Below are 16,793 nucleotides of genomic sequence, written 5' to 3'. Positions count from 1 at the left end.
GTAAATCAATTTTATTAAATAAAAGAAACAATAAACTGATTAGAAATATCATAGTAAGAAATCACCTCGACGAAGAAACTTTGGTAACTTAATCTCACAGGGAAATTTGGAAATACCTTGTGGACACCTGAGGCAGTGTGAAGGTCCTAAATATACATTTACTCAGTTTTTATTTCTATGATTGTTATATTCACTATGCAGTTTGACATGAGGGCCTATAAAATGTATGAACAAAATTATTTACATCGTATTAAATCCACTCTATTTGGTGTTCATTAAAAAAAAACTCTACTTGACAGCAATCCATAGCAAGGCATCTTCGGATAGAGACGAATCCTAATCGAATATGAGACACAGGATAGAAATTCACTCGAGAAAAACTTGCTTTTGAACTGTTTTATTTGATCAGAAACTTATTAACGTGTTCACAACTCATCTGTTGGCAATGCATGCTACTCGCATAGGTAGGCAGTAAACATGATCATTCATACAACCATCTAGGGAACTTTAGACGAGTTGATCTCAATCTAGGGATTGGTGAAGTGACTGAGCGAATTAATTGGGCTTCTCTTCTATCTGTAATCCACTTACCACATGACGACTGCTCCAATTTACAAAAACGAATCCGTCAGAATCTCTGATTTGAATTGAACAATTACAATACGATTTCAAATTATTGTTTTGCTTCTTTTCTCTTTCTTTCTTCCTGCAAATAGATTAGCCTAATTCTTCCTTTTTTTTTTAAATTTCGGTTCGAACTACTGATTTTATCAATATTTTTATGATCAGTATAAAATTATTTGATTGGTTGTCTCCATATAGTCCACTGTCTCCATAAAGTCCGGCTACCAAAGAATCTTAAGAAGAAGTGAGACAGGTTTGAAAAGGGAAGTACATTATATAAAATAGAAAATAATGAATGTGACTTTAGATAAGGTTAAACTACAAGCTTTCTACTGTTAGTACAACAATTAAAGTTGATAAAATAAAAAGAGCGCGAGGAGAAGGCGTGAGCTAGACGTATGGTAGTACTGAATTAGACCCTTGGTATTATCACTACCTGTTACATGATTTTAGGGGGAGAAAATGAATTAATACTATAAATAGGAGAAACCTTCTACATTTAAAATAATATTAGTGTAGGGAAAATATTATCCATTTTTAAAACAGTTAGCAGCAAAGATAGGCGAGAACACTTACTTCAGAGGGAGAAATTAACACCACAATGCACAATTAAATCATGAACAAAAAAGAAGAAAGAGCACACCCAAACACTTTTTTCTTTTTCCTGTTTTTAAATGTGTTTTTTTATAACAAACTACTCGACTCTAACCATATTATCGTTGGATTGGTACAAAAGTGACGTAACTAACAAACAGTATTTCCTTATTTTATAGCTTTATCTGGTTTTATAAGCAATTGAGAACATATATCCGTTAGTCCCAGGCTTTCAAAAATATGCAATGCAAAATTGACCTAAGTGGAAGTACGTACTATAGACCAAGATAAAATTTACGGCACTAAGACGTGTAAGTGACTTTTCTCCAGAAATAATTAGCATTTTCACTTTTTGTGTCGTCGATATTATTTATTGATTGTTGTAGCGAGTATCATGACTTTTGTTGTGAAAAAAACGAGAACTGTCATAGCTCATTCAATATATTTACATTAAACAAACCTCTAATGAACATATCTCAGATTGAGAAAATCATCAGTTACATCACTTTTTTCTCTAAAATATCCGATCCTGGAAAACTCTATATATAGAACACATGTGCTCTTGTTTGTTTTCCTTTTTTACTAACAAAATGCTTTTATTCTATTAATAAAATATTTATGAAATGAAAGAAGGAATTCAAATAAAGAAATTCAAGTAACTTTATATATTTATTATTATTCTAAATAGCTTAAAATAAATAAATCAACCATTAAAATAATATTTTGATTATTTAAGACATTGATTACAAGATTGTTTTAATTCCATTCTCTCTTTCATTTCATAACTACTGGAGTAAGCATGCCTGGCGTTGCCCGGGACATTAGGAAATTAAAATTAATTATAAACTCTTCTGTTTAATGTATAGCAAAAATTAAGACTGTAAAATTCCAAGAATTATTTTCGCTCCTTGTTGGTATGTATCTTTGCACACTTTATTAAAGGAGGTTATAAGGCTTAGGGAATAAAAAATATTTTAGTTGAACTGTCGATCGCTCATCTTTCATATTATTGTCAAAAAACCTTTGTCTTATTCCACCTTATTTTTCTTCTTCTTTAAATCTTATAATCTTCATTCTTTTAAGTGATCAAAGATACGTAGCAACATCTTGCGAGAATAATTCTTAAATTTTTACTGTCTTTACTTTCAATTTTATGTGTAATAGTTGTTTGGTAGTCAAAAATTCGTTTTTATAAAATACTATTTTAAGGCTGCCATGGCCTTGAAGGTCAATAAAAAAGTTAATGGAAAATAACTTACATGAAAAATTTCAGCAAAATTCATTCATTGTTTTGGCTGTGATCCCCGGACACAGACACATGGACATTCGCATTTAATATAAAGATTCTACTTCAAAAATATGATATATATAAGCCGTGTGAAACTTTTTCTAGTCGTCAATCTGAAAAGTACTTTTTATTTAACATAGCTTTTATTAATATTATTTAATTCTTGAAGATGTTACATCTAATTATAAAGTAATCACTAGTGCATGTGCTCTTGAAAGACGGAGAATAGCAATGAGGGGTTGCTTAGGGGCTATAACTGTCAGTCTTTTTTGGATTTACAGTTGATTTGAGGATGAACATTGAGTAGGTTCATATGTAACTTCATATCCCTTTGGTATATACAGAGTGAGATTTTTGTTTATTCCCTTTCTCTCACAACTGCTTGTAGCTGATTCAATAAAACGTTATGATAGCTAAGTTGATCTCCTCCTATTCTTCAAATTGTCAGGATCACACCATAATTTCGTCTTCTTTTATTTTTACCTATAGACAGATCATATTTTATACAACTCTCCCCATTGGATACATAATCAGTGATGAAAGTCCACTGTAGAATGGGCATGCTAAAAAAAAGAAACTCGAAAATCAACATGGTAATCCTGACAATTTGAAGAACGTTTTGTAGGAGTGAAAGAATCATGCTCATGACGTTTTATTAGATCAGCTACAATCAGCTGTGACAAGGGAGGAAGGAGAAAATGATATAAGCAATGCCATTTGCTAATATTACTCCAATGGCGATCCTCAATTCTACTCTCCGTCCAAGAAGGACTTACAATTATGGTTTCCTGCAGCAAAAATCTTCAGGGTTACGCTTCTGTTTTCACGAATGTTCAATCAGGTTTTGACAAATAATTGAATCTATCTAGGAAAGGATGTTCACTACTAAGAAATTAAATAATAATAGCAACAGCTAAGGAAATGAAAATTCATTCTTTATATTACCAATTGCCCCCAAAAAAAAAAAAAAAAAAAAAAAACGGGCCTGGTAAAAAAAATACACCAGATTTCCATAATTATACATAATATTTAAGAACCCGCTCAGATAAGGCACATTTCTGCCTCGTGTGGACACAAAACTTTTTGATTCTATATAAAAAAAAATACAGCAATGTTTAAAAAGTGTTGCCGTGTGGACGGGCCTGAATCATAGAAGAGTCGACTCATAGAATCAGCTGAAAGGAGAATACACTGCATCTTATGTTTATTTCAAAAAGTGAATCATGAATCCAGAGGAGCATTCATTATGTGAACTTTGTTATTACTTACCTGGGGCTTCATTCTGTGAAACTAGAATATTATTATCCTCCAATGATTTGAATGCCAAATGTGTATTTTAACAGTTTTATTGATTAAATAATATACATACATTTTAACATTTACCAACATAAAACCTATGTAACTACTTATTATTTTCAAATTCGATAAATGGATTACTTTATACATCCAGAATCATGTATATGTACGAGTATTAGTGTTGTTGAAGTGGTCGGAAAAAAACTAAGAAGTCTAGAGTCCTATAATTCCGGTCCTAATAAAATTTATCAGTCCTAGAACTGGTCCATATCAGTCTTTTATGATAACTACACTAGTTGAAATGACGTAGTTACTAACAACGTTATTTTTTAGTGGTTGCTGTTTGATTATAACAACCTCTTTCAACGAGACAAGATACCGATGTTTAAAATAGAAGGTGTATTGCTAGATTTTATTGTTGTATGTTCTACCTATAATTCATTATTTTCTTCGTTATTATATTCTTCATTCCTAGATAGGAGTGAAGAAAATAAAAAAGAAATAGTTAGGACACAAGGTAAATAGAAATACAAGGTTATACCATAACGCTTTTCAGACTAATATTTTACTTCCACCACACTTTTTATTAGTGACGTCAAAGAGTATATACTGTTACTATTAATCAAATAATTTCTAGTATTATATGCTGTTAATACACCGTTGTTATACGTTATGACGTCAAAATATGTATGTATTGCCTAGCAGTAGGTACGGTACATTACATTGAAAATTTGAACCAGCCTGATTACATTATGGTCGAACCTTATATTTCTATTAAACTTGCTAGGACCGTAGAACTGAAGGACTTTTGAATGGTAAAAAAGATCGTACTGATTTTAAAAAAAGACTCGAAGGGGGGGGGGGAGACTGATCAAGAAATCAGTCCTATCAGTTGGATCAGGACCGATCCAACACTAATAAGTATGTATATATAAATACTTCTCTAAAAAGCACGAAATGCTTTAAAATTAAGCCTAAATTTTATATTACTAATGGGTGTGCCCAGCATTGCTCGAAGTTACTTTTAAACTATAGCATAAAGTTTTTCAACCCCTCTGTTACCCACATTCATTTTATAGTCAATTGGAAAAGTGTCATTTGTTTATCTCTATGAATGGCTGTCATTAGTGCTGTGTCCATCCTTACTCATTCAATCTAGTTGATTCTAGACTTAGGATTGGTCCTATCGGTTATAGAAAACGGTCCTTAAGACTGTCGACCCTTAGGACTGTCAGTGTTAGAGCGGATTAAAAAAAGAAAGAAATAAAGCTAAGTAACGTCATAAAGAACCGAAATTTATAAGTTTTTAGAACTGATATCTAAGGCTGAACTGGACCGAAACTGAGACTTAACTGGAAGGGATTTGAGTCTTCAGTCCTAAATAAGGACGGACACAACACTATCTCTCATAGAGGTTTTCTAATTGAATTGTGTTGGCTAGCTTTTTTTTCAGGGAGGATCATTTTTATTGGGAATTTCTTTATAGGGAGTTTTCTTTTATATTGTTGTTTTGAACCTGATCGTTGTATTTCTAATTTGTATTGATATTAGGAAACAATGAGTCGGTCCATTCATTATGGAGTATGACTGAGTTATAACTTATAAGTGAGGACCTCCTGCAGGAAACGAATGCCCTTCCTTTTGTTATTAGAAATACTTAATTCCCAATACAAAATATGTTACAAATATAGTTATGAAGTTTCTAGTGAAATGAAGTAATCAAATACCATTAGTCAATTGGTTATTAAATATATCGCTGGAACAATCCTAGCTGAAAAAAAGCTCGCCCAAATAAATTTTGGTAAAAGAATCTTCATTATATCAAGCCTCGCTGAAAAAGTATTCGATATAAAAGGCAGACACTCAATAACAAATTTTACATAAGTCTTTATTTAAGCATATATTTAATTTGTTTGGTACTGTATGGGTACAATTGCATCCATTCTAATATTAAAGAATGTCTAACTTTTTTCGAGACATCTGAGAGCTCTCAGATTTTTTGACGCCACTACATTTCTTCATTACATTATATACACTAATTTTCGGGTGGAAATATTGAAAAGTTACCTAAACAGGGGTAAAAGTTCACAGCCTTGAGGGACAGCATGGATAAAATTGTACCCTCGTATTTTTTTTTTGAGCGAAATAGCGTCTGAATCTACGAATATCTTTTTAATATATTTAAATGTTATTAATGAAATAAAAAGTTAAGGACAAAAAACATAGGTTTAAATATTCGAGGTAAATTTAGACAGTTTTACAATACATACACATAGCTTTTGTTTCTGAATGTTGGTCACAAGCAGGCTAAACACAAATAACGCAGTTTTTCTTGGTCTTACGGCGAGTTTGTTTCTTATCAAGAGAAATATAACAACTGCCATGAAAGGGTTAGCTCCACAAGTTCCATGGAATACTTTTAGCTAAGATACCGCCCCTTCTGGGGGTATGATAGTGTGGTTCCCTAAGAACATTTCCACTGTAGCTAGAAGATAATAGTTTCTCATAACCATCCGGTTACTAGAACATTTTACATTGCAAGCACGCATAACTGTTTTGCAAGATCTTTGAGACACTTTCTCCTTTGTTCTTTTTTCCTTAGCCTTGGTTGTTTTCCCTGTAGATGATAAACGACACTAATGCAGTCACGTCAATCATGTTATAGAAAAATGCCAAAGGCCAGCGCATTGTTCATCGTTTTACATCGTACTTGCTCTTCATTTTGTGAGTCATATCTACACATGCTTTGGTTTTTTTATAATAGATATATGATAATCTCAGGCTTGCTTGATTGTGCGGCATCCGCTTTTCTGGTCAAATTCATAGATGAAAGAAGCACAACTGATGTGTTCATCTTAAGCTGCTATGAAAAAAATTTGCCTCTTTAGGGTGGCAAAACTGGTGAAGTAATTTGCCTTTTCCTTTATTGATTGCATATTAATTGGGAGGAATCTTCTTTTTTTTTTTTTCTGACTGTCCCAACTAAAGGCATATCTAAAGGAGTGAATAATTTTAACCAAATATAGCTACTGCACATTTTAATTAGGCTCTAAAATCTGACTTCCGCAAAAAAGTTGAACGGAGGTTATGTTTTGCTTCTGTTTTTTTGTTGTCATCAGGATTACGGCAACAGTTACTTATCAATTAATGCCACAATTTATAGATATATATATATATATGTTGTGTACAAGTTGCAACGTCTATAAGTAAATTGTACAAGTTTCAATTTCTTTGTCTTCAAATGTATTATTTAATTTCAAGATTGGTCATCTTAATAACCCACTATACATTAATACTATCATTTCCTTTTGATGTATTAAAATTACATAGTTATTATGTATTTATGACTAAAATAACTGAGGGCATTCTAAATTTATAATGTGCCACAGATTACACCCTTAATACATGGATTATTCACGGAATATTCAATTATCGCATTATCTTTACACCAAGTACTGTAAATCATTCATTTAAAATTACTCATCTTATTTTTTGGTTGTAACTTGTATAAATATTCTTATACAACTTGTAACTTGTAGACAACATATTTAAATATATTATGAAAATGATATATGTATAATGAGCGTTATTTACTAATATTAGTGGTTCAGAGAGTGTCACCATATTGTGGGGAAATAATACAACTCCAAGAAGGATAATAGCTAATGATTTAGGAAAAAATGGCAGGGGAAAAAAAAGTAAAGGTGAGAAATTGAAAAAAAGAACAAAATTATTTTAAACTGATATAATACGTTTCACCAATATCATATATATTAAGATAAAAGAAAAGTAAGCAATTCAAATGGTAGAAGTGCTAATCACATAGTTCTGAATTATTAAATATATTATCATTATACATGATGGATTTTTCATATTGGACAAGACTCATGGATTGATGAACAAGTAGGTATTAGTATAATATGAGGCAAAAGCAGGGATTTCCACTTCTTTATAATACAGGATTTGTCGAAAGAAGAGGTCTGTGGCGAGACAGACTAGAGAAGATAAGGGGATGCATTCAAAAGTCGGGTCGTTGGAGAAAGTGAGGAAATCTATAAAGCTCAGTACAGTTGGAGCAATCTGAAATTGCAATAGAAATTCCTTTCTTCATAAACATTATTTATTGTCCAAAGAGAATGAAACAAGCTGCATTACGTAGATACTCAAAGGACTCAATCATACAAGTTGTACATCTAGGACAATGAATTCACACATCCAATGGATATCAAACTAAGCTATGAGAACCAAAACAAGTGACTAATAGGATCACTTTGAACGAACTTTTAAGTATATTTTTCTAGTAAGATACAATGGCATATGAATATGTACATAGTTCTACGTTTGGAAAAAAATTCTTCTTTGATATTTATCAAATAATATAAATATTACAACTCTATATATTTATTCATTTCACTTTAGAATGATAATCCGCCTCCAACTTCATTAACTTCAGTAAATTCCTTTGTCAATATTTAGTTCCATCAATTAATTCATTTATAGAATTCATGTACGTAGATACATATTTAATGACAACAGAAACGGCTCTAAAAAAATGTTATTCTAGACTCATGTAATTATCTAATTTGGTTAATTGCGGACGTATGGTTAAGGCCAACTCTAGGGGAAGGTTTTAGACACTCAAAAATTTTAAAAGCTTTATATTTCTCAATATATATTATGCTAATGGTTGTCTATCAATCCAGTCTTTAGGAATATGATGTCTTATGATATTATAATTTATAATGCAGAATTAAGTGATAAGCACTTCTTACATTCGAACCGCTGTTGTGTTTGTTTATTTTTCTTTCATCTTAATATATTTTATTGGTCATTGGTATTATATCAGTTTAAAATAATTTTTTCATTTTTTCCACCAATTTACTTTTTTTTTCTTGCTATTTTTGCTAGATAATTTTTTCCTGACACACCGGCATGATCTTTGTTTACTTAATTGTAGCTTAAGAACATGAACATTCATAAATAAATCATCCCGCCTCACCCCCACCCCTTGTTATGTTATTAATTAATTAATTATCATAATAGGAAAGTAATTTAGAAAGAGAAAAATCCCACATAAGTTGGGAACATAAATCTTGAGATTCTTATCCGTTATCCGGACTACCAACTCCACTTTGCGAAGGAATAGATTTGCATCCGAAGTCATGATGGTTCAATATCTCATTCACGGTTTATTCCTTGCTCCAGATGTTATCTTCAGGCAAGGACCGTTAGGACTCTCTTCATTAACTTTTCAAAGACATACTACAGTTATCTTCGATTTTCCCCCAAGGTGAATTACTTTTTTTCTCTCGATCCGTAACCATATTGATGGCGGAAGTTCGATATGCCTAAAAAATCATTAAAATTAAGCAAATACCATTGACGAAGAACGAAATTGCATTTAATAATTTTATTACTTATGCAAAAGATCTTCAACTTTTTTATGAATCCTAATCAATAACTTTTGACATTTGAAATAATCTTTCTACCTAGTAAGGGGGGATTTTGATCATGTTTGTATGAATTCTCATGTAAAATAAAGGTATTGGATTAAATTTGTTTTTAATTGAATAAAATATTTTTTTTAAGGAAATATTTTCATAGTTATAACATGAATATTTTAAACATATACACGGAGTGTCATACATTATAGCGATTTTTTTTATCGAAATTTATTTGGGAGCGCTTTTTGTCAGCGAGGATTTTTTTGGCGTGCTTTTTATGGCGAAACTCTATGTAGCGAGGTTTCTTTTATGTGGTTGTTTTGAGCTTTACCGTTGCATAACTAGTTAGTAATTACGTAAGGGGTAGGAAATTGAAAAGAATTAGTCGATCATTCTTAATGTTCGAGTGAGCCGTTACGTCATATTCATTTTTACGAGAACATACTTAATTAGTGTTGGGTCGGTCCATTATCTGTCTGAGTTGATCACGTGATCAAGAAGAGGGATGTGCTTCAATTTATTATCCGAAATATTAATTCCTTAATTCCTGAAACACGGATTAGATTACGAATATGTATAAAACCGACGGCAAAATTTAAAATATCATATGTAGATGTTCATGTAAAAATATCATTCGAAAGTTTCTTATGAAATGACGTCATGAGTCATCACTCATTATTGGTATTGTTTTGTTCTAATACAAATTATTAAATCCTCGCTGAAACGATCCTAGCTGTAAAGAAGCCCGCCCAAATAAATTTCGATATAAAAAAACTTCGCTATATAGACCCACGCTGAAAAAATCTTCGATATAAAAAGAGGATACTCTGCAAACAATATTATGAAGACACTATTGCAAAATATAAAAATGGCTTGCTTCAAAATTGATTTCGCCAACTTTTTGCAAGAAATGTACAATACAAATTATATTATATAAGTGTGCAAAAAATTAGAGTGGGATCTCTATGAGATCTCCTTCATTCAGCCCTATAACTGGAGAAGGTCATAATCGCCATAATAGTAAATTCCGTCTTATTTACTAAAAAATGATATGAATATATTAATTTTTACAAGTTTTATAATACATATACACTTTTCCAACTTGTATTATTGTTAAGGTTGTGGGAATCGCGTTTTGCGTAAGCGAGCCCGCAAATACAACATCAACTATCGGGTTCCTCTGTTTTCTTTCGGACACAAACCAACCTATATTCATAAATCATACTTGATGGCCGATGGATAATTTCGAACATACTTATAAGATATCTCAATTATGATTTTTTTAACATTACAACTTATCTGAAAATTTACTACATATAGAATCTTTCCTTCACCAAAATATAGCTTTACTTGTTACTATTTAATCAAAATAACATTCACCAGAAAAAGTCTTAATGTTAGTTATGATTTATTGTATGATACAAATAGTATGAAATATTAATTGTCATAATATAAAACTTTGGTATGTAAGTATAGAAAAACACAATTAAGATTATTTGATGATGCTAACAAAATATGTGAAGTATATATTAATGGAGAATAGTAGAAACGGCGAAGAATAATCAAAGTAGTCTAAATGATTTAGTATCAAAGGGTATTAACACGAATATAAAGTCATGTGAATTCAATGTATATCGAAGAAGTCAAAGCTGTAGGAGATTGTGGAACAAGAGCCAAGAAAAATTGTGTGGAAAGAGTGGTTTCCAATTTCTTCATAAGAATGGGAAGGTTTGCTTGCAAAAAGCGTCAAATGCACAATATGTGGTAAGAGAGGCCACTATGCCAGAGTATGCAGGTGTCTAAAATAAAGCTCTATTTCGATCAACTCGATTCAAAAATTTGAACTGAATAAATTACCCATCGATGTATTGAATGTCCATTGAAATTACTTCAAAATATAATAGCTACATGTGACAGTGGTACAATTGTATCTGTCGCTGGATCAAGAGTTCTAAGTAAGTATCGATTCCAACCCAATTAAGAGAGTATCGTTTAGAATATATCTTTAACTGAAATTATTTATTTATTTACACATGAAGGAAGAGGGATTGTTGTATATTATTTATATACAACTTCCGTATAAACAACTTTATAAATGTATATTATATTCTATAAATTTATGCAGACAAAATATATCGTTAGTTAGAGAACATCAAACCTATCATTACAGAAAAAGTACTCGTAACTTATTTGTGACCACTGACCATAAAGGATGAATAGATAACTTTGGCACGAAATCTAAAGAATATAAATGAGGCAATTACGTAAAAAATTATATAAAAAGTATTGCTATTATTTACGTGTTGACAATTAAATGATAACGAAACATTCATTCCATTTGGTGATCAACAATTCCCTCAATTTCTTAGTACTTTGTTTGGACCTCCTTTTCGTATTGATGATATTCGTTATACTAAAGACTCTCTTAGCATCACAATTGACAATATTTTTGTATACAAGGTTGTCACTTGTTGAGAGTTCCTTTAGTTTTGTGTAGCCAGGATTCTCTTGAAGCACTTCTTTTAACTTGGTCTTGAATGGCTCTTCCTTCAAATCTTGAGTCAGATTTTCTACTATGTTTAGGCTGGTAAGAAGAGGCAATCTTTCCTCTAGTGCAGTTATCGCTAAAGGTATTTGACAAAAAAATTTCCTGTATCAATACGACTTCTTCTCTTAAGGAATCATTATTAATTACTTTTTGTGCTCTTCTGGTTGCTACCAAATCATCATCAAGGATGTCTAAATATTATCTGAAGACGTCGAAGTGATGGTAGTAGTACTCCACTGTTTTTAACCAAGTTCCCTATCTTGTTATAATTGGTGATGGAGAGAGGGGAATTTCGTACAAAGCAGTAAATACTCTCTTTGAGATAATCCAGAACATTTAAAATGATGTTACACGGCACAAATAACTTTGCTAGGTCCAAATTGAAAGATGAACCGTTTAATTCTACTTCGTCTCATTGAATCTTGTGTTTTTTGAAGAATTTTAAGTTGTTGATGTGATGGGAGATTATGGAGTAGCGGATTACTTGCGCAAAAAACGAGATGGGCACCGCAAAAACGGCAAGATATACTTTTATTTTCCAAATCATAATTCCACACATCAGTACCTCCGTTGTTAGAAACCCATGAAAAAATGCACGTTTTCTTCGGCATAATGATGATGCACGTGAGAGAGCAGTAAGGGGAAGTTGCTTTGCTGATGATTAGTACAATACCAAGGAAAATTTGTTCAGAAGATGCAAGCGTACCAACGTGCTTTATTACTTTTTTTATATAATCTCTTTCAGCCAATCAAATTCGTTCTTTTTCAACGATTCCAACAACCTAATTATTGTACAATGTACATTCACACGTATTTGAGTGGTTTTTAATTGTTCTATCCTTTTTTATCATGATCCAGTTGGATGTATAGCAGGAATTTTACAATTTTTTGGAACACATGGATTGAAAATAATAGAGTACTGGTATCTTCTTCGTATGTATTTGTAGTTTTTGTTGATTACATATATAATATAGACTCATTCATCTTTGAAACTTAGTAATAAAGTACACTATTATAGAGATTGAAATAAAGTGAATAATTTGTTGTATGTAATCGTAATAAATTGCTTAGTTTCATCGTTAGTTAACATGGTTTTGGTGAAAAAAAGAAACTTCAGAAAATATTTTGTAGATCCCACAAACATTCCCATAAAAAAAATATTAAGGAAAATATCTTTGAAAAGCCTCAGAGTCTCTGTTGAGTCAATTTTCTTCGTTACAAAATCTGGGAACAGGTTTTGCTCTGGATTTAGAAAAAAACTTCCCCAATTAAAAAATAATGACGAACAGGAATCTCCAAATTCAACGAAGAAATTATTAGCTTGCCTAACCTTTATCAGTCATAGCAAGTGAAACTTCTTCCACAGACGAGGAAGTGTTTGTGAAGAGCACTGAAATTGAAACTTTAAACTGTTCATTGTATGTACATGGAGAAAGTCCAATAGATCTAGGAAAAGTTGTCAGATCTAAAAACTATGCAATCTCAAAACAGAAGAGAGTAAAGTAATCTGTAAAAAAGAGACTAGACTTGATTCCTGCCCCTAGTGTAATAGATACCCAAAGTACTCCATTATGTCAGGAAAATTGGATGTAATTGAATGACTCAAGGAGAAATATAAACATTCAACTTATACCGAACGGACTCAGATACAGTTAATATTCGCTGCAATAATGAGTGTTAGAGTAATGATGTAGTATTATAGCTGCTCACAATGAATAGCATTATGGGCAAAGAACTTGCTGACGAGAGAGGTATGTTGGCATCTTCTTGTCTCCTCTTTAAGACACGTCGTTCTCTTTATTGTATAACGTAACCTTTTAACAGAAAGTTTACAGAAAAGCCGCCCAAAAAAAATCAATTGGTATTTAGCCATTTCTTTCCAACTATGGAATGATAATTCAAATTGTCACAGTTTAAAAATACCTAATTCATATTCAACCAATCAATTTTCAGAACCATGGTTAGGAAAAAATAAAAATAAATGTTGACAACTGAAAAATAAAATACACTGTATATTTTTGTGTTAGCGAGTTAACAAAGTGACAAATGCTTAAATTTTGATACTGGTAGGTACTGCGCCCCGCATGGGTAAAATCTTGTGATAAATTTTTTGAAAATATATTAATTTTTGTCAAAATAAATAAATGACAGTTGTCAAAAAAAAAAAAAAAAAAAAGATTCTGTCAGAATGTAAAGCCATTTTTTTTTTTTTTAATTTGCCTTTTCTAAAAAATTTCAAAAAGCCCGTCTATTATGTTGATGGGAACATAATCTTGCAATTTTTACTATTATTGCCTTTCAAAAAGTAAAGGATTAATTCCTACCTTTCTCCTCTTGTGGGCCTATACTTATCAGTAAATTAGTAGTATTGGTGCGTGACTCAGCTACACTTTTGATGATTCTTTGTAATTAAGACTGCTAAATATCTGCAAATTACTCGTTCGTATTAAAATACCGGATCATTAAATAAGTTATTATTAAAGAAGAACATTTTCTTAAATTTTGTGTCATGTACATTGTACATAAAATAAGAATTTGAAGGAGAAAAAATATAGATTAGATATCATTTTAAGTAATAATCTATATTAGCAAGCAAAGTGGGTATGTCTGTAAGAACGTATGAAAAGCAGTCACGAAGCGCACTGTATATATATATATTTGATGTATGTCATAAACATTTTTTGATCAAAGAAGTAACTATTTAGTCATATTAAAGAACTATTGTTCATGTGTGCATATAGAATCGAACGCGTATATATTGCAGGTGTGTGCGTGAGGCATCGAATATGTAGCTATTTTATTATTGCTCTCTGATATATATCATAATTATAGTTGATAATATTGTAGAGAAAAACGCGTGCGAGGAGGAGGGGGAAAAAAAGACATAAGGTATCATTGTTTAAAATACTTATGTGATTATCATCTGCCTGCTTTATTATGATTTTTGAGGGTATAACGAATGTATTTATTAGCAAAATGTTTAATGAAGATATACTACGTATAATTGACTTCGACGTTTTTATCCGTTACAGTAGATTTGAAAACGTCACACTCCATGAAATTGTAATTCATTATGAACCTTATTCTCAGAATAATAGCTAATGAAACGACAAAGTAGAGTATTTGAAATATATTTGAAGCTCAAAGTTTAAAAAAGAAGGCTTTAATGAAATATAATCTACATACTAAAAAATAAACCATTAAACATTTAAGTTAAATATACAAAATTAAACAATTAAAATCATATAACTATTAATAATAATAAATTATAAATAAAGAATATTGAAATAATAGATTGATCCAGATAATTTTTCTTGTTCTAACATCGGAATTCAGTTAAATATGTCATAACTTTAGGTTGCAATTCACAAGTGAGACGTGGAGTTTAATCAAAAAGATAATCACCCCTCTTCTTCATGTAGAAGTTGCTATATACAATTGTGCACAGGATAGATATATCTCTACCGATGAGATCTAACTAATTATTAATAATAAAGTAAATGTCAAAATCATAAAATTAGACAATAAATATATTAATAAAAAAATGTTAGAAATAAATTCATCTTAAAGATTTAGAGCAAAAGCTAATTATGTAGTAATGTCTGGCGATATTACTCCTTATTAAGAGCATCAAAAATATTTTTCCCCTTATTAAGGTATGCTTATATAACAACATACTATTATCATGAAGGATATACACAATTGTTAATTATAATGCAACACCCAATGTAACTACCCTCGTTGTTGTGACCATTTAAACAGTTATTTTTGCCTTTTATGAGTTTTCTGAACACCATTTCTTGGAGCCCATCAACCATAGCTAACCCTTAAGGGATAAAAAAGTAATATTTAATGACTATGTAATATTGGAAAACCTAATTATCATACCCAAGTCTTAAAACGAAGTAAGTAGTCTCAGAAAAACTTGTTGCAAACCATCCAAAGCTACTACCCCCGTTGTTGTGACCATTTAAGCAGTTGTTTTTGCCCTTTACTGAGTTGTGTATCATAATTCTTGATATGTTTAGCTAAAATAGAATCATATTTTATGGTTAGATTTAAAAAAAAATTGAATACTTACTGTGAGATAGTACAAAATTCAGAGTTCCATTTCGATATTCGTAAATACTTTTTACTGATAACTTGATCGTCATTTGGTGTGGATGACTCAAAACATTTTATATGTATTTTTATAAATGACATCAGTACCAACATCCTCCATTAATTTAATGATGGTTCCTCGGGAAGGGATATGTTTACCCTTGTATTTCTCCATAAATTTTTTGAACGTAGATGATTAGCAATGGATAAGGTTATATTACATACAATAAGCATCCTTGTGAAATCAGAGTTAAAGTCTGACTTGATGTATTCATCGTTAAATTGATTTTATAGATGAATATCCATACTCTAGTTATGAGATGAGGATAATGAGTGGCGTGTAATTCTAGACTACTAAAGGCACATTTATATCGACAAATCCGACAAACCATCTGTTTCTCATCCGGTAAGTATTTTCCAAATTCCTAGGCCTCCATTTTCAGAAATCCAGACAGAAGGCGACGTTATTTTAGGCATTTTATTCAGTTCCCTATCGACTATCCCCATCTAATATTATTATATTAGTATTGAATAATAAAGGCGGGAATGATGACGTTCATGATTGATAGAAGAAGATGTATATTATTTAATCAATGATGCCATAAGTAATTCTTCTTTTCTCCTCGCACGCTTTTGTATTCTTATCAAAATTATCACCCTTAATCATAATTAAATAAGGGATGCAATGAGAAAAGCAAAAACGGTTGATGCTTGTGCACTTTCTTCTTTTTTGTTATTATCTAATAAGTCATTTGTGTTAATGTCTCCCTCTAAAAGAGAATTCTCGCCTATCTTTGGTGTCAATTGATTTAAAAATGCATAATGAAAGGAATATATACTTATAAATTTATATATAAAAATAAATATATTTGAATGTATTTATAAAAAATAAATATAT

At 31.1% G+C, this 16,793-nt stretch overlaps 1 long non-coding RNA gene across 1 annotated transcript; it reads right to left on the bottom strand.

Moving 5' to 3' along the window:
- Window positions 1–15,435: 15,435 nt before the first annotated feature.
- LOC139905833 (uncharacterized) lies at window positions 15,436–16,239 on the bottom strand. Its single transcript, XR_011780908.1, has 3 exons — window positions 15,876–16,239; window positions 15,683–15,822; window positions 15,436–15,620 (listed from the first exon to the last, which is right to left on the bottom strand). It is a non-coding gene; the product is annotated as an uncharacterized lncRNA (long non-coding RNA).
- Between the last annotated feature and the right edge of the window lie 554 nt (window positions 16,240–16,793).

The sequence above is a fragment of the Lepeophtheirus salmonis genome, chromosome 6 (assembly GCF_016086655.4).
Source record: "Lepeophtheirus salmonis chromosome 6, UVic_Lsal_1.4, whole genome shotgun sequence".
NCBI lineage: Eukaryota > Metazoa > Arthropoda > Copepoda > Siphonostomatoida > Caligidae > Lepeophtheirus > Lepeophtheirus salmonis.
This window is presented reverse-complemented; position numbering and strand designations above follow the sequence as displayed.